The sequence below is a fragment of the Phyllostomus hastatus genome, unplaced genomic scaffold (genome assembly GCF_019186645.2).
Source record: "Phyllostomus hastatus isolate PE091 unplaced genomic scaffold, TTU_PhHast_1.1 phas_contig_195, whole genome shotgun sequence".
Classification (NCBI taxonomy): Eukaryota; Metazoa; Chordata; class Mammalia; order Chiroptera; family Phyllostomidae; genus Phyllostomus; species Phyllostomus hastatus.
The window spans coordinates 1842863-1862289 of NW_025333706.1; the positions used below are offsets into that span (position 1 = coordinate 1842863).

Below are 19427 nucleotides of genomic sequence, written 5' to 3' on the forward strand. Positions count from 1 at the left end.
GGAGACAGCACAGTGGGTGAGAGAGCCATCAGCTTCTTGCAAGAAAGAACTTCTGGAGCCAGGTGGACAGCAGGACAGATGAAGTCCTCCATTCATCAAGGCAGAGCCTCTGGTGGCCAATGCCAAATGAGATCAGCATGGCATGGAGCAGCACTCTAGTGTGTGGAGCCCAGCTGTCTCCATAGTGGTCTGGAACCTATCTAAGCTATACCTTGAAAGTGGTGTGCTCCACCCTTCTGGTTCTCTTAATAAAGGTCCTGACACCCTTGATGGCAAGTGAGAACTTTCCCCAGGAGTCTATCTATGGGTGGTCCTGCTCTGCAGGTGTGGCTGTTCTGCTCATGTGTGCAGATGTCTTAAGCGTGTCTCCTTGCCAGATGTGTCTAGTGTGACTTAGATAGTTTCCCTCTTGAACCAATGTTTCATGGTTGACTGGAAGCCATCTTGGTTGACATGAGTGACTCTACTTTGTGTTATATATTTTAAGCTATCTTGACTGGACCAATGCCATTGAATTGATCTTTCTCTCTACAGGCAGGAGAACAGGATGAGTGAACTTTCAAATGATAGACACGTAAGAAATTCACCCCCAGCTCTTTCACTGTGGCCTCTGTCTCTTGAGGCCAGTTTAAATACATCTGATCCTGTAATGGTTGTTATGAGCCCACAACTCTCTCTGCACTAAAAGCCATCCATAGGTAGATTCTGAACTGAGTGTATACTATGGGTTAGCTGAGTCATTGTTGTGTTGGGACATGTCTCGTTTGTGAGCAACCCAGGCTTTCAATTGTGCCACCCAGATGGACTTTGGGCTGCAGCCACAGCCAGAGGCAGGGGACCCCTGGGAGTGATTATCCTTTCAGCTCTGTCTTCTCAGTTTATTAGATGATAGCAATATTTTCTGCTAATAACTTTAACTTTCTGCAGTATTTTTCCTGTTCAATTTCTTTAAATTATTTACTTTTTAAAAATTGTTATAAAATATACATAAAATTTCCTATTTTAATTATTTTTCATATAAAAGAACATTTTAATTCTTATCCTTAGAAACTGTAAAGACTACACATGAGTTAGAAATGAGACTGTACCAAATACTGGCCAAAAGAGAATGGGCCATTCTCTGACTTTTCTTTTGTCTGGTCACTCAGAAATATGCTATTACCTATGATTATTGTTGCTTGTTGCCTCACATTTTTTTATCCATGTATTCACCATAGTCTGCATGCCCTTCCACATAAACCTGAGCCCCTTTTTTCACATACTGGTATGCCATGTCTCTGAGGCCTGGTTGGAATCCTGAAATTTTGTACCATGTTGCCTTTTGACCGACATCACCCTTTTGGTACACTTCATTTTCTTACTTCCACATCTCATTTGATGCTAGAGAAAATATTGTAACTGGGTTTTTCCCTTTCACCTGTCTCATGACAGGGTCCTGACCTATTCACCCAAGTAACTGCACTTGATTCAGAGACTGTTCCAGAACCATGCTGCTTGCTTTTTCAGACTCATGTCTTATAAAGTGATGAAGCACCTGTAATGCAGATCTTCAGAATATTGCTTCTATTTTTCTTTTCCTACCATCTAATCTTTAGTTTTATCCTAGCACAAGAATTGCATCTTCCTCTGTCCTCACTTCTATTTTAATTATTAAGTGTACAGTTTGCTGGTATTAGGTATATTCACATTGTTGTAAAACCATCACCAGCCACCCTCCAGCTCCAGAACATTTTTATCTTGCAAAATTGAAACTCTGTTCCCATTAAACACTAAATCCTCATTCCCTTCCCCTAGCCCCTGTCAACCACATCCTGCTTTCTGCCTCTATAAATTTGATTACCCTAAGGACCTCATATAGATGGAATCATTAATATTTGTCTTTTGTAACTGGTTTATTTCACTCAGCATGATGTCCTCAAATTCATCCATGTTGTAATATATATCAGAATTTTCTTCCTCTGTAAGTTTAAATTATATTCCATTGTATGGATAGACTACAGTTTTTTAAATTGACCCAGCTGTTGATGGACACCTGAGGTACTTCCATCTTTTGGTTACTGTAAATAATGGTGCTATGAATTTGACTGTAAAATATCTCATATTCCTGTTAATTCTACATTATTTTATGCTATGCTTTGAAACAAGAAAATCCTGAATTTAGCTAAGCCCCTTTTCCTTCTCTGTATAATAAACAAAAGCATCTGCTTCTGACCCTAGGTAATGGTATTTCACTAATACTTCTGAAAACCAAGTACACACCTTCCTTTTTCAATACCTGAATAATAAGACAAATTATTTTGGAGTATTAAAAATGCCACAAAGGCAGATTTTGGCAAGGTACCAAAGGTTGTTGAAATCGTAAAGAAGTCCATTTCATAACTAAATTCTTAGATTTAACCACAACAAAGGACTTTTTAAACATGAGCCTCATAAATTGTAACTGGACCACACTGTGCAAGTATGCAGTTCTGACCCACTGAGACCTGCAGGGAGTGGCCCATATGCTAACTCGTGTGTAACCAACAGTAGGGTAAGCTAGTCCATCCATACAAGGGTGCAATCTGTAGACCAAGAGGGCAAGTTGACCTGAAGATGACTAACATACTATGGTGACCAGCATGGTAAACAGAAAATAAGAAAGAGTAGGTACTACTGGGGAAATAAACCAAGCACATTGCTTATCATCCAGGTTTCCCACTGACTCTGGAGAGCAAACTGCAATGGATCCTGGCATGGTTCATGCACTGAGTTTCTTAGGAAGCCTGAGACTCAAGAGATCAGAGAGCTTCCGAAGGCCAAGATTGGGGTCACTGAGAGGTCACAGCCAGCAAGACACAATGGCAAGAGGGAAACTGTGTAGCAGGTGAGGACTATGGGTACAGGAGTTCAATGTGGCCTTGGATTCCATGCTACTCCAGGACATTTGATACCCAAGGGACCACTAGTAGGTTCTCACAGGAGATCCAGGTGCCCAAGAGAGACCAGAGCTCTTCATCAGCTTTCCGATACAAAATCATCCAGAGTGGCTCAGTGTAATGATGACTACAGGTCAGCTAGAACACTCCTTATTTCCCTAAAATGCTCATCTTCTATGTGAGGCTTAAAATAGTCTCACTTTCCAGTTTGAGATATAGCTTAAACAGTCTTTTTTTTTTGAGAGGTAAACCCTGGTTTCAAATGGAACTGAGTAAATGATTAATATTAGGCACTTTGAAATTGGAAAGAGTGCTTAATTGGTTCTCCACAAAGAAAGCCCATTAGATCTGGGTGACAGAAGGTTAAAATATAAGAAGCATTTTAGGAAAAAAAAGAGATCTTAGAAATGGGAGATATGGGTTTCACTAAAGACCAACTTATGGTTTTCTAAATTATATCAAGGGTGAAACCTATAGTCTGAAGGGCTGGGAGTGGGAGTGTAGCTGACTGTGCATAATAGACCATGCAAGGACCAGGCTGTGCATTAATGCAGCACCCACAGTGAGGCACTAAGGAAACACAAATGCTGTGTACCTTTATTGCAACTGCATCACATGCAAGGTCTGGCCAACCAGACAGTTTAGAAATGTTGAGTGATTTTAAATTTATATACCACACTGCATGGTTGAGCTCCAAAGTCAACTGGTGGATCAGTTGATTGTGTATATAACATTTATGACAATAACAATGGGCTAAATTGGATTTGTGTATTTAATAGTCATAGCAATAGTAATGACACTGAATCATAGAAGAATGAGATAGAATTCATTAAAAAATTACCTAAAGGCTTTGCTACAATTTCTCTAAGAAAATGATGCAGGTTAGCATCCTCAAGGATGTTATTGAGTGTCATTACTCCCTGACATGATTAAATGAAAAGGACAGCTCACCTCTGTGGTATTCTTCCCTGAAATCCATAAACATAGTCTTTTCATGAGAAAAACATCAGACAAACCCTAATTGAGAAACTACTACAAAATATACCACCAGCAACTTTCAAATTTGTCAAGGTCATGAGAAACAAGGAATGGCTAAGAAGCCATCAAGGATATGATAAGAAAAGGAGATGTGATGACTACACTTGATAATACTCTGGTTTGGATGTTAGAAAACAGAAAAAGGACATTAGTGGAAAGACTGAACAGAGACTGAACATAGTCTGAAATGCATGAATGCTGGCCTCTCAGTTTTGACAAATGAAATATAGTGACATAAGATGACAACATTAGAACAAATAGAAACTTACTAAGGGATATCTGATGATTCTCTGCATTCTCTTTAAAATTTTTCTTTGAACCTAAAATTATCCACTAAAATGTTTACTTTAAAATCATAGTGATGAAAATTTTAAGAAAGCATCAAAAAGAAAATGCTAAAGATCAAAAACACCATCACAGATCTGAAGATGCCTTTGATGGTCTCTTTAGTAGACTGGACATGGCTGAAGAAGGAACCTTTGAACTGGAGGATATGTCAAAAAAACTTCCAAAACTGAAAGTAAAGAGAAAAAAGACTGGAAAAAATGTGAGAAAATATTCATAAACTGTGTGAAACAATTACAAAAGGTGTACCATACATGTAATGGGAATACCTGAAAGAGAGGAGAGAAAGGAACAGATGAATTATTTGAAGCAACAGTGACTTAGAATTCTCAAAAATTAATGCCAGGCACCAAACAAAAGATCTAAAAAGTGCAAGAGAGATCAATCAGGATAAAATGCTCTCCCCCAAAATTATACCTAAGTATATTGTTCTAGGTAAATTATAGAAAATCAAAGATAAAGAAAAAATCCTGAAAGAAGCCAGAGGGGAAAAGGCCTAACCTATAAAGAAACAAAAATATGAATCACATCCTAGTTTTCCTCAGAAACCATGCAGGCAAGAAGAGAATGGAGTAAAATATTTCATTTGTTGAGAGAAAAAATTCTGGATCCTGTGAAATTATCCTCCAAAAGTTAAGGAGAAATATTTTTTTTTCTTTTTAAAATATATTTTGATTATGCTATTACAGTTGTCCCATTTTTTCTCCCCTTTATCACCCTCTGCTCTGCACCTCCCCCCTTCCACCAACATTCCCCCCACTTAGTTCATGCTCATGGGTCATATATATAAGTTCTTTGGCTTCTCCACTTCCTATAGTATTAACTTCCCCCTGTCTATTTTCTACCTACCATTTATGCTTCTTATTCTCTGTACCTTTTCCCCCATTCTCCCCACCCCCTTCCCACTGATAACCCTCCATGTGATCTCCATTTCTGTGATTCTGTTCCTGTTCTAATTGTTTGCTTAGTTTTTTGTTTTTTTGGTTTTTTTTGTTTTTTTGTTTTTTTGTTTTAGGTTTAGTTGTTGATAGTCATGAGCTTGTTGTCATTTTACTGTTCATGTTTTTTATCTTCTTTTTCTTAGATAAGTTCCTTTAACATTTCATATAATAAGGGCTTGGTGATGATGAACTCCTTGAACTTGACCTTATCTGGGAAGCACTTTATCCCACCTCCCATTCTAAATGATAACTTTGCCAGATAGAGTAATCTTATAGGTCCTTGCCTTTCATGACTTGGAATACTTCTTTCCAGCCCCTTCTTTCCTGTAAAGTCTCTTTTGAGAAATCAGCAGACAGTCTTATGGGCACTCCTTTGTAGGTAACTGTCTCCTTTCCTCTTGCTGATTTTAAGATTCTTTCCTTATCTTTCATCTTGGCTAATGTAATTACGTTGTCCCTTTGTTGTGCTTCCTTGGGTCCACCTTCTTTGGGACTCTCTGAGATTCCTGGACTTCCTGGAAGTCTATTTCCTTTGCCAGATTAGGGAAGTTCTCCTTCATTATGTTTTCAAATAAATTTTCCATATCTAGCTCTTCCTCTTCTCCTTCTGGCACCCCTATAATTAGGATGTTAGAATGTTTATAGTTGTCCCGTAGGTTCCTAAGCCTTTCCTTATTTTCTTGAATTCTCATTTCTTCATTCTGTTCTGGTTGAATGTTTCTTCCTTCTGCTCTAAAACGTTGATTTGAGTCCCAGTTTCATTCCCTTCACTGTTGGTTCCCTGTATATTTTTCTTTATTTCACTTTGCATAACCTCCACTTTGTCCTCTATTTTGTGACCATACTCAGCCATATCTGTGAGCATCCTGATTACCATTGTTTTGAACTCTGCATCTGATAGGTTGACTATCTCTTCATCACTTAGGTCTATTTTTAGAACTTTGATCTGTTCTTTCATTCGGGCCATATTTTTTAATTTTTTTATTTTTGTCTCAGCAGGCCTATTATGTAGTAAGGGGGCCTTAGGTATTCCCTATGGCAGGACAACCCTCTTTACTGCGTTGTGGGGCTGTATGTGGGGGAGAGACCTGAAAGGGAACAATGCTGATTTCTGGGTTCTTGGCCAGCTTTTAGTCACTTCCCCCACTACCCATAAGCAAATTGGGCCCTTCTGGTGCTGATTCCTGAGTGGGCTGGTTTGTGTATTTTCTAGAACCAGGACCCTGTGTGTCTCTCCAACAAACTCTTCTGTGAGGCCAGGAGTTTCTCCTGCCACTGCAATCCCCACAGGTTTTCTGAGGCTTTATTTCCCCACACTGGAACCCTGGGTTGTGTGGTCTGTCTCACTCCCCAGTTGTTCCTTCTGGTTTATCTATATGCAAATATGGGACTGCCTGGTCTGCCAGCTGCCTCCTTGTTACATGTCTTATCCTCCCCAGCTGCCCATCTCTGCTCCTCCTACCAGTCTGAATATTTCTTCTTTAATGCCTTGGTTGTCAGACTTCCATATAGTTTGATTTTCTGGCAGTTCTGGTTATTTTTCATGTTTAAATTTGTTGTTGTCCTTCTTTTGTTTGTGCAAGGAGTCAAAGTGAATCTACCCATGCATCCATCTTAGCTGGAAATCCAGATCTCCTCTGTTATTTGTCATGAGCTGACTCCAGGGTCTTTAACTCTCCCAATTCTGGCTTGCCCTATGTTTGTGGGTCTGCTCCCATAGATGAAAAATCAAAACTTTGGGCAGAGAGTCTGAGTTGATCCTAGACAACAGACTTCAGGCTTGTAGAAATGAATGCCAGAGCACTGACTACACCAGCCTCAGTGGCATAGCCTTTGGCTTGGATGTCAGTTTAAATCGGAGGAAGAAATCTCATAAAACAGAGAATGATTTGGAGTCATGGTTGGATGATACCCAGGAGATGACACATGCCCCTCACAGAAGTGGTCTGTGGGTACCAGATATGAGGAATGTGGACAGCAGTGCATCTGATGTGGCAGAGTCCGGCCAGCAGAGTTCACCTGTTGCGACTGAAGACGAGAGTAAATGCACAGGCGACAGCAATCCTGGGCTGGTTGCACGCAAATCCACCCGAAGTTGATGCGTTGTCCACAGCGATGGCTCGTAGCCACTGGTTCCAAGTGGTCTCGAACGGGATCCCACCTCTGTGGTCCCGAATCATTGCCCCACGATGGGCACCAGCTGATGCGTAGGTCACCAGCCAGCAGTGATCACGGAACACTGCAGATGGCTCAAAACATGAGAAAAACATACACAGAGACAACCAGGTCCTGTGGGGGAATAGGAACAGCAGGGCCACTCCTCACATGGGGAGCACGCCACTTGGCCACCCTCCCTGGTGGGGAGAGCGCCAAAATAAATATTTTTTTAACAAACAAAAATTTATGGAATTTGTTGCCAGTAGACCTCCCCTTCAAGACATGTTAAAAGAAATTATTTACAGAGAAGGGAAATAATAAAGGTCATAAACTCAGATCTACATAAAGAAGGCATGAGCACTAAAGAAAGGAATAAGTGAAGGTAAAATAAAACTTTTAAAAAATTCTTAATTGATCTACTAGATCAATTTGTTCAAAATAATAATAGCAACAATCTATTTGATTATGTACATATCATATATATATATATATATACACACACATACCTATGCATATTTATGTATATGTGAAATAAATGACAGCAATGATACAAAGTACAGAAGGAAAGAATTAAGATTATTTTGTTACTGTGAGATACACTACCCATGAAGCAGTATAGTGAAACTGGACTTGGATTAGTTGTAAATGTATATTGTAAATTCTTGGGCAACTACTACAAAAAGCAAAATAAAATCTATTACTGATATATTACTGCTAAGAAAGGAGAAAGAATAGAATAAGATAAAATGCTCAATAAAACCACAAATAAAATGGAAAAGAAGGGGAAGACAAACAGGAACAAAGAACAAAGGCAACAAGTAAAAAACAGTAACAAATATGATAGATATTAATTCAAATATATCAATAAACTTTTGAATTTCAGTGGTCTAACTGCACCAATTAAAAGACAGTTTGTCAGAGGATCAAAATACACAACTAACTATATGTTGTGTAAAATAAATCTACTTTAAGTATAAATACATATAAATTAAAAGTAAAGGGATAGAGAAAAATATCATGTTGACACAAATTTAAAGAGTGTGGGTTGCTATATTTATTTTAGACAGAGTAAACCTTATAGCATAGAAAATTATCAGAAAAAAAGGAGGGTCATTACATAAGAAGATCAATAGTCTAAATAGACATAATAATTTTTAATATGTATGCACTTAATAACAGTGTCAAAATATGTGAGGAAAAAACAGAACTGCAAGGAGAAATAGATGAATCTAATATTATAGTTGAAGTCAAATCAGTAATTACATAGTTAAACTCAACATCTCCATTAACCATTTAGATATAATTAAAATATATCAATAATTCCATTCAATAAGAGCAGAATATACATTCTTCTCAAGTTTATATAGAGCATTCACCAAGACAGAGCACAATCTGGGTCATAAAATATACCTTCACTTCACAAATTTAAACATAGAAACCATATGTTATCAAACTAGAAATCAATAATAGAAAAGTTGTTGGAAAACCTAAAAATTTGTGGAGATTAGACAGTATGAGTCTAAATAATACATGGGTCAAAGAAGAAATCTCAAGACAAGTTTTTAAAAATATTTTGGCTAAATGAAAATGAAAATACAATTTATTAAAATTTCTGGGATGCACCAAAAGCAGTGCTTAGAGATAAACTTATAGAAGTGAATGCATATAATAGAAAATAAAATCTGAAATTAATTAATCTAAGCTTTCACTTTAGGAAATTAGGAACAGGAGAGTAAATTATATCTAAAATAAGTAGAAGAAAAGAAATAATAAAAATGAGAGCAGAAATAAGTGAAATTGAAAATAGGATATCAAGAGAGGAAACCAACAAAACCAAAATATGGTTCTTTGAAAAGATCAATAAAATTTATAAGACTCCAGTTAGAATAACTAAAAGAAAAATGAGAGAGAACATAAATTATTAACATCACTGTTGTTAAAAGGATAATAAAGACTTCTAGTCCAGATCGCATCATAGACAGACATGGCTTGCCTCTTCACGGAACCACATCAAATTTACAACTAAAATATAGAACAACTGTCACTCAGAACTGTCAGAAATTGAGTAGAATGGAAATTTGACAATTACGGAACAAACCACATCCATCCAGACTGGTAGGAGGGGTGCAGATGTGGAACAGGCTGGTCTGTCACCCACATGTGGTGTATAAAATTTTGGGAGAGTTATCCAGAGTGAGGAGTCCCAGCCCCACACCAGGCCTGCCAGTCCAGGGTTTCAGTGCCAGGAAGATACATTCCCACAACCTTTGGCTGCAAAAAACAATGGAGATTGAGTCAGTGGGAGAAACTGCTAGACCCCCAAGAAGTTCCTCTTAAAAAACCCACACATGGACTCACCTACTCAGACTTACTCCCTCTGAGGTCCAACACCAGGATAGCAGCTTGAAAGGCCCAGTGGTATGCAAGGAGAAACTGAAGTGTCTGCTGTCAAGGCAAGCAGAGGCCATTGTCACTTTTCTAAACCCTCCCCCTATAGAGCTAGCAGGCTCCTGCCATATCTGAGACTCCATCAACTTGGCTAAATCTGATCCTCCTTGGAGATCCCCAGAGACTCCACCCCAGCCTGCATAGGGGCCTACTCAAGCTGCTTTTCCATATGAATGGCTGGTCTTGCCTCAGGCTTCACAGCTTCCTAAATCCTATTAAACAAGCAACAGTTGGCCTCAGTGAATCCCAGGCTCAGCACTAGCAGCAGCAAGCCTAGATTTACAGCTTGGCTTTGTCTGGGAATCTCCAAACCCAGCACAAGTAGTAGCCTTCTCAGATTGCTTTATAGCACATGCAGGGTGGCCCCAAGCAAAACACAGGTGGGGGCTGACCTTGGCCTGCACCACTCAGGAAACTCCAGGGCCAGTACACCCAGTGGACAGGTACAAACCACATCAGAGCACCATCACTCTTCCCCTGCACAGCTAATCTTCCATGGAGAGCAGAGGTTGTTGGTTAGGGGATACAGTCAATCCTTACAGCTAACTAGACTGGGTAAATACCTCCTATTGATCTGCCAACAGCAACACAGGCTTCACTACAAAAGGAGGTTGTACTCTGCCCACAAGAAGCATGTACCTTGAGCACTGAGCTTGGATGGTAGGGGAGTCTGTGCCACTGGACCCTACAGGACACCTACTACATTAGGCCATACCACCAAGATGCAGCGTCAAAGCAGCTCTACCTAATACCTAGAAACAAACACAAGGTGACTATAGGAGACTGTTCTGCATGGCATGGGGCCAGCTTCCACTCAGAAAGGCCAGTGGAAAACAAGATGCGGTACACAGAACCCACATCCATGGATGGGTTCTTCCATGGGGAATCAGGCCTGCATTGTACCTGGGCCGCTTTGAGACTTGGTTTTTTGCTAAAACTCCCTCACCCTGAATTGAGGCAGCAAACATTTACTGCATATCTTTAAAGTGACTTCCTAAAATCTATGCTAAGCCTTACAAGGACAAGTGAAACTACTTCAACCACTTTTCCCCTTGATCTGTAACATCCTTCTCTTTGAAGTGATTAGCAACATTCTTTCCTTTGTTATCTGTAAAAGGTAACCACCTAAAGTGAACCTGTGCATAGTAAATGAGGACCATCCTCAATGTAATGTGCCCAGAAAAGCCATAAAATCTTGTCAAGGCACAGGTTGGCACACTCTCCCCTTGAGAGAGTGGCTGTGCCATCACTTTTTATCCACAGGACTCAGTAGTCTATGTGAATTTGTCTCATATCTTATCCACATGCCACGGACACTGCTTGCGAGTGATTGCATCAAGTGGCTGCCAAAATGAGATAAGGAAACATGGTCCAAATGAAGTGATAGATCAAAACTCCAGAAAAAGAGCTAAATGAAATGGAAATAAGCAATCCATTAGCTGCAGAGTTCAAAACACTGGTTATAAAGATGTTCAAGGAACTTAGTGAGGACCTCAGCAGCATAAAAAATATCCAGTCAGAAATGAAGGAAACACAAATTGAAATAAAAAACAATTTACAGGGAAATAACAGTAGAGTGAATGAAGGCAAGAACCAAATCAATGTTTTGTAACATAAGGAAGCAAAAAACACCCAATCAGAACATGAAGAAGAAAAAAAATCCCCCCAAATTAGGGTAGTATAAGCATCCTCTAGGACAAGTTCAAGCATTCCAACATTCACATCATAGGGATGCCGGAAAAAGAGAAGGAGCAAGAAATTGGAAATCTATTTGAAAAAAAAAAGTGAAAGAAAACTTCCCTAATTTGGTGAATGAAATACACATGCAAGTCCAGGAAGCACAGAGGGTACCAAACAAGTTGAATGCAAAGAGGCCCACTCCAAGACACATCATAATTAAAATGTAAAAGGTTAAAGACAAAGTCAGGATCTTAAAAGCAGCAAGAGAAAAGAAGTTAGTTACTTACAGGGGAGTGCCCCTAAGACTGTATGCTGACTTCTTAAAAGAAACTTTGCAGGCTATAAGGGGTTGACAAAAAATATTCAAAGTCAAATAAAGCAGGGACCTATAGCTGAGTTTGCTCTACCCAGCAAAGATATTGTTTAGAATTGAATGGCAGATAAAGAGCTTCCCAGACGAGAAAAACCTAAAGGAGTTCATCATAACCAAACCATTATTATATGAAATGTTAAAGGGACTTACTTAAGAAAAAGAAGACCAAAACTATGAACAATAAAATGACAAAAAAACACAAATCTATCAACAATTGAACCTGAAAAACAAACTAAGCAAACAAGAAGAGCAGACACAGAATCATGGAGCATTTTGATGGTTGCCAGATGGGAGGGTGATGTGGGGAATGGGTGAAGAGGTGAGGGGATTACAAAATAAATAGGTAGTTACAGAATAGCCATGAAAATGTAAATTACAGAAGGAACTGGAGTAGCCAAAGAGCTTATATACATGACCCATGGACATGAACAATGATGGGGGGACTGCCTGAGGGAGTGGGGGGTGATGGGTGGAGGGGGTCAAAGGGGGAAAAATCAGAACAACTGTAATAACACAATAAATAAAATATAGAAAAAGGATAAAAAAGAACTATGCCCACTTATTTGCTAATATCAATGAAATTGACCAATTCCTTGAAAGATACAACTTGACAAAACTCACACAAAAAGAAAGAAGTAATCTAAAGTGTGTTAAGTCCAAAATATTGAATCGACAACTAATAACCTTTCTAAATAGAAATTACCAGGTCCTGATGAGTTCAACTGCAAGCTTTACTAAACATTTAAGAAATAATACACCTAATCTCTACAATATCTTTCAGACGTTATAGAAAAGAAACAAGCAAAATATAGAATAATGTCTCTCATGAACATAGATATAAAAATCTTCAATAAAATATTAGCAAATTGAATCCAACACTGCATTAAAAGAATGTCATGACCCAGTGGGATTTATCATAGGTATGCAAGTCTGGTTAAACAGGTAAATATCAATTAATGGATTAAATCAACAAGCTAAAAAGAAAATCCCATAAATATATCAATGGATGCAAGAAAAGTATTTGACAAAATCCAACATCTATTCCTGACAAAAACTCCCAGAAAAATAAAACTGGGGGAAACATCCTTGACTTGATGAACAACTTCAAAAAAACCTATACTCAACATCATATACAGTGGTGAGAAATTCAATCCTTTTTGCTAAGGTCAGGAACAAAGCAAAGATGATATCCCCCACTCACCACCCATTTTCAATATTGTGCTGAAGGTTTTAGCTAATGAAAGATAAAGAAAGGAAATAAAAGTTATACAGATGGGGAAGGAATAAAACTGCCGTAGTTCACTGATGGCATAAATGTTTATGTAGAAAATCTAAAAAAATTGTAAAAAAAAATCCTGGAACTAATACATAATTATAGCAAGGTTGTATGATTCAAGGTTAATAGACAAAGGTCAATTTGCTTTTTATATGTCATTAGTAAGGTAGAATTTGAAATGAAAAATACATTAGAATTTATTTTTTTACCCCCCCCAAAATGAAATACTTAGGGATAAATCTAACACAAATATGTACAAGATCTATATGAAGAGAACTATAAAATTCTGATAAAAGAAATCAAAGAACTACATAAATGGAGAGATGTGCCAAATTCATGGATAGGAAGACCCAATATTGCAAGATGTTGGTTTCACCCAACTTGATCTACAGATTCAGTTCAATCTCAAATTCCAGTGTCATCTTTGGATATCAATAAACTGATTCATTTTTTTATTGCTTTTCAAGTACAGTTGTCTGCACTTTCCCCTCACAATTCCCCCCTGTCCCATCCCTCCCCACTTCCCACTCTTGGTCCTACCCGCTCTGTCTTTGTCCAATCATCCTGTATAGTTGTTCCTGAAAATCCTTCCCCTCTTTTCCCCTGTTATTTCTCTCCTCACTCCCTCTGGTTACTGTCTGTTTTTTCTTTATTTCAGTGTCTCTGGTTATATTTTGCTTGCTTGCTTCTTTTGTTGATTAGGTTCCACTTATAGGTGAGATCATATGGTATTTGTCTTTCACTGCCTGGCTTATTTCACTTAGTATAATGTGCTCAAGATACATCCATGCTGTTGCAAAGGGTAGAAGCTCTTTCTTTTCTTTTCTTTTCTTTTCTTTTCTTTTCTTTTCTTTTCTTTTCTTTTCTTTTCTTTTCTTTTCTTTTCTTTCTTTTCTTTTTTTTTCTTTCTTTTCTTCCTTCCTTCCTTCCTTCCTTCCTTCTTTCCTTCCTTCCTTCCTTCCTTCCTTCCTTTCTTTCTTTCTTTCTCTTTCTCATAGTATTTCATTGTGTAAATGTACTACAGTTTTTGGATCCATTCTTTTACTGATAGGCTCTTAGGTTGCTTCCAGCACTTGGTTATTGTAAATTATACTACTATGAACATTGGAGTGTGTCGGTTCTTTTGGATTGTTGTTTCAGGGTCTTTTTAGAGAATCCCAGTAGTGGAAATGCTGAGTCAAAAGGAATTTCCATGTTTAGTTTTCTGAGGAACTTCCATACTGTTTTCTACAGTGGCTGCACCAGTCTGCATTCCCACCAGTGCTATTTTTGGATAGCAGCAAACTGATTTTAAAGTTTATATTAAAGGTAAAGACATAGAATCACTGATTCAATATTGAAAAACAATAATAAAATTGTATAACCAAATCTACCTGACTTCAAGACTTACTATAATCTTTACAGTAAATTAAGACAGTGTGTACTGGTGAGAGGACAGACAAATAGAACAATGGAACAGAATGGAGAACCCAGAAATAGACCTACATACATATAGTTAACTGATCATTCACAAAAGAGCAAAGGCAATACATTAAAGAAAAGATTGTCTTTTCCATAAAGGGCAATGAGATAACTGGACATCCACATATGTAAAAATAAATCTGGACATACCTTATCATTTCATAAAAATTAACATAAGATAAATCATAGACCTAAATGGAGTATTAAAACTATAAAATTCCTAGAAGAAATTTTAGGAGCAAATGTAGGTATGTTAATAACATTTTAGGTACAACACTAAAAACACAATTCATAAAAAACATGATAAGCTGAACTTAATTAAATTAAAACATCTGTTCTGCAAATCACATTGTCAAGAGAATAAGATCATGAGCCACAAATTGGAGGAAAATATTTGCAAAAGATGTACCTGATAAAAGACTCTTATCTAAAATAAATATACAAAGAAGTCCTAAAACTCCATAATAAGCAAATAACTCAATTCAAAAATGAGCAAAAGACCAAAATATACCTCACCAAAGAAGATATACAAATAGCAAATAAGCATATAAAACATATTCAATAGTTTATGTCATTAGAAAATTGTAAATTAAAACAATGTTTTACCATTACAACTATTTAAAATGTCCAAAATACCAAATGCTGGCAAAGATGTGGAACCACAGAAATGCTCATTCCTAGCTGATGGAAATATAAAATACCACAACCACTTTGGAAGATAGTTTGGCAACTTCTTATAAAACTAAACATGCTCTTAATGTACAATCCAACTACCATATTTCTGGGTATTTACCTAAATGAATTGAAAGCTTACATTCACACAAAGACCTGTGCATAAATGTTTACAGAGTCTTTATGCATATATACTATAAAAACTTGGACACACACAAGATGATTATCTGTAAGTGTCATAGACTGAATTATGTCCTCCAAAAATTCATAAGTTGAAGCCCTAAGTTGAAATTCATAAGTTTAACCCTAATTTTGACAGTATTTGGAGCTAGAATCATTAAGGAGTTAATTAAGGTTAAATAAGGTCCAAAGAGTAGGGTTTTATTCTGAAAAGCTGGTGTTTTCAGTAAGAAGACAGAGACATGAGAGCTCTCTCTTTCTGGGTACACACTGAATAAAGGGCAAGAGAGGACACAGAAAGAAGGAAAGGAGGAAGAAAGGTCTCTTTGGAAACAACCTCTCCTAACACCTTTATCTTGGACTTCAAGCCCCTGTAACTGTGAGAAAATAAATTTCTGTTGTTTCAGTCACTCACACAGTAACATTTTATGGCAGCTCTAGGAGACTAAAATAATAAATGAATGAGTAGATAAACTGTGATGCAATAGAAAATTATGCAACTTTAAAAAGAAATGGGTAATAAACAATGAGCTATCAGGGAAAATTATAAAAATCTAATCAAAAGCAGTAAAATACTGAGGAATTAATTTAACTGAAAGGTGATAAATCTGTACACTAAAAATTACCAGACATTGATAAAAATATGACAACACAAATGTCAGAAAAGATATTCTGTGCTTATGAATAGGAAGAATTAATATTGGTAACATGTCAGTACTTCCTAAGACAATCCACAGAGTCAATGCAATTCCTAAAATTTCACAGAAATAGAATAAAGACTCCTGAAATTTGTATGGAACCACAAAAGACCCTGAAGAACCAAAGCAATCTTCACAAAGAACAAAGCTGAGACATCACAATATCTGGTTTCAAACTATATTAAAAAATGATAGTAATCAAAATAGTATGGTATTGGTATAAAAACAGACCCCTAGATCAATGGAAAAGAATAGAGAATCCAGAAATAAACCCATGTGTATATATAGACAATTAATTTATGATAAAGGAGCCAAGAGTATACAATGGGGAAAATACATTTTCTTCAATAAATGGTGCTGGGAAACTGGACACTCATATGCAAAATAATGAAATTGGACCCCTGTCTTAAGCCATACACTAAAAATAACTCGAAATGAATTAAAAGCATGAATGTAAGACCTGAAATGATAACATTCCTAGAAGAATACAGAGATGACAAGCTCTTTGACATTGGTCTTTGTATTGATGTTTAGGATTCGACACCAAAAGCAAAGGCAACAAAAGCAAAAAATCAATAATCGGGGCTTCAAAAATAAATAAATAAAAATAAGAAAAAGAAGTAAAAAAAAAGTGGTACTCCATTAAACTAAAAATTATCTGTCCTGCAAAGGAAACCGCCAACAAAGTGAAAAGATTACCTATGAGATGGGGAAACATATTTGCAAACCACATATCTCATGAGGGGTAAATATCCAAAATATAAAAGAAACTTGCACAACTTTCTCTCTCTCTCTCTCTCTCTCTCTCTCTCTCTCTCTATATCTATCTCTATATATATATATATATATATATATATATATATAAATAAATGGGCAAAAGATCTGAGTAGACATTTTTCTAAAGACATAAAAATGGCCAAAAGCATGAAAAGGTGGTCAATGTCACTCTTCATCAGGGAAATGCAAATCAAAAACCATAATGAGATATTATTTTACACCTATTAGACTGACCATCATCAAAAAGACAAGAGATAACAAATACTGGCAAGGATGAGGAGAAAAGGGAACACTTGTATAATGTTGGTGGGGATATAAATTGGTACAGTCATTATGGAAAACAGTAGTAGGTTCTCAAGAAGCTAAAAATAGAATTAGCATATGATCCAGCAATCCCACTTCTGGGTATATATCTTAAAGAAACAGTCACTATCTCAAAGAGATACTTTTACTCCTACATTCACTGCAGCATTATTCACAGTAACCCAGGTCCAGAAACAACCTACATGTCTGTCAACAGATAAAATAAATTTTAAAATGTGACACACAGACACACAATGGAATGTTATGCACACAAAGGGATATTATTCAACCTTAAAAAGAAGTAAATCCTTTCATTTGTGACAATATGAATTAAACTTGAGGACATTAGGCTAAATAAAATAAGCCAGACAGAGAAAGACAAATACTGCATGATATCACTTACATGTAAAATCTGTAAATAAAAGAGTTGAGCTCATGGAAAAAGAGTAGAAATGTGGTTGTTAGGAGCTGAGCATGAGGAAAGTACAGAGAGGCTAATAAAAGAGTAAAATCTATCAGTTATAAGATGAATAATTTCCAAGGATCTGATGTATAACGTGGTGACTCTAGTTGATGAAAACTGAAATTTGCTAAGACAGTAAAACTGAAATATTCTCACCCCCCCAAAAGAAAAGTGTAAATATGTTGCATGAGGTGATGGATGTTTTAATTAACTCAGTGAGAGGAACCCTTTCCAAATGTATAGCTATGTAAAGTCATCATGTTGTAAACTTTAAAGATTTCACACTTCTGTTGTCAATATAGTTCAATAAAGCTGAAAAGTCTTAACAAAAAAGGAAGAAATGATCTATCCATCCATGAAAACACATGATGGAAATTTAACTACATATTACTAAGTGAAAGAAGCCAACCTAAAAGGCTGCATACTGTATGATTCCAACAATATGGCATTCTGCAGAAGCTAAAACAATGGAGACAGTAAAAATATTAGTGGTCACCAGGGATTTGGGAGGAAAAAGGAGGAATAGGCAGAGCACAGGGGTTTTAGGGCAGTGACTCAATGTGTGTCATAATGCAATGATGGATGCATGTCATTTTACATTTGTCAAAACCCACAGAATGTACAAAATGAAGAGCGAACCCACATGGAAATCATAGACTTTGGGTGATGATGTATCAGTGTGGGAAGGCATTTCATGATAATCAGACATCGGTCCAACCTGAAGATGAGAAAATGTATGTTTTGTTTTCTTTAGCTACATAAAAAATTAGTACAAATGCAGTAATAGCTCAACACTACATTTTTCATTATCCTCAGTTTCCGTGGGTCAGGAGTGTAGACTGAATCATCTGCTCAGCTTTTCCTGTGACTGCTCACAATGTGTCAGCTGGCCTGTGTTCCTTTCCAGAGCTCCAGGGCCCCTGTTGTACCCCTGTAGTTGTTGGCAGAATTCAGCTTCACTCCGATGTAGGACTGGGGTCCCTGTTCTCTTGCTGGTTGTCAGCTAGGGGTCCTCTCTTCACCCATTGTATGTCTTGAGGTCCTCACCACATAATCCCTTCCATAGGTCCTCTCCCATTTAGACTATCTCTTCCTTCAGGATGGTCCCAGTCCTCATCAGTTGTTGTCAGACTCACCTGTTTAGGTCAGGTTCACCTGGATAATCTGCCATTTTATCAACTAAAAGTCAACCAATTGGCCATTTAATCATGAGTGATGCTCCATCATGCTCACAGATTCTGCCCTCACTTATGGAAGGGGGATCGTTTAGGGAGTACACATGAGGAGTTGAAAATGTTGGGAGCTATTTCAGAATTCTTCCCACCACAGTGTGTGTTTCTCACAGTCATATAAGACATTATATGAGAAATTTAGCACAGCCAAATGAAGAAGGCTGACTAGTCTAGTAGTTTAAAGTACCACCCCTGGAATCAGCTAGATTTGGCGGTTATTACTGAGCTACTGAAGTAGGTTATCGGCCTCCCTGGTTATCCTCTGTATGATTTGGAGATTGATACCTCATGGGGTTGTAGAGAAGACTTACTGAGCTCCTCCGTACAAAGCATTTGGTTCTCTGGTTGACACATATTGAATCAAAGTTAAGTGAGCATCCCACAAGTGTTATTCCTACAGTTAGTGTAGGGCCATTGTAGCATGTGTGTGAAAGTTCTCTTACACCTGCAGTACCAACATGCTGTTGT

The 19427-nt window shown here is 37.4% G+C and overlaps 1 pseudogene; it reads right to left on the bottom strand.

Annotated features, from left to right (window-relative positions):
* Nucleotides 1-1070: 1070 nt before the first annotated feature.
* LOC123815549 lies at nt 1071-18898 on the bottom strand (annotated as a pseudogene).
* Nucleotides 18899-19427: the final 529 nt, after the last annotated feature.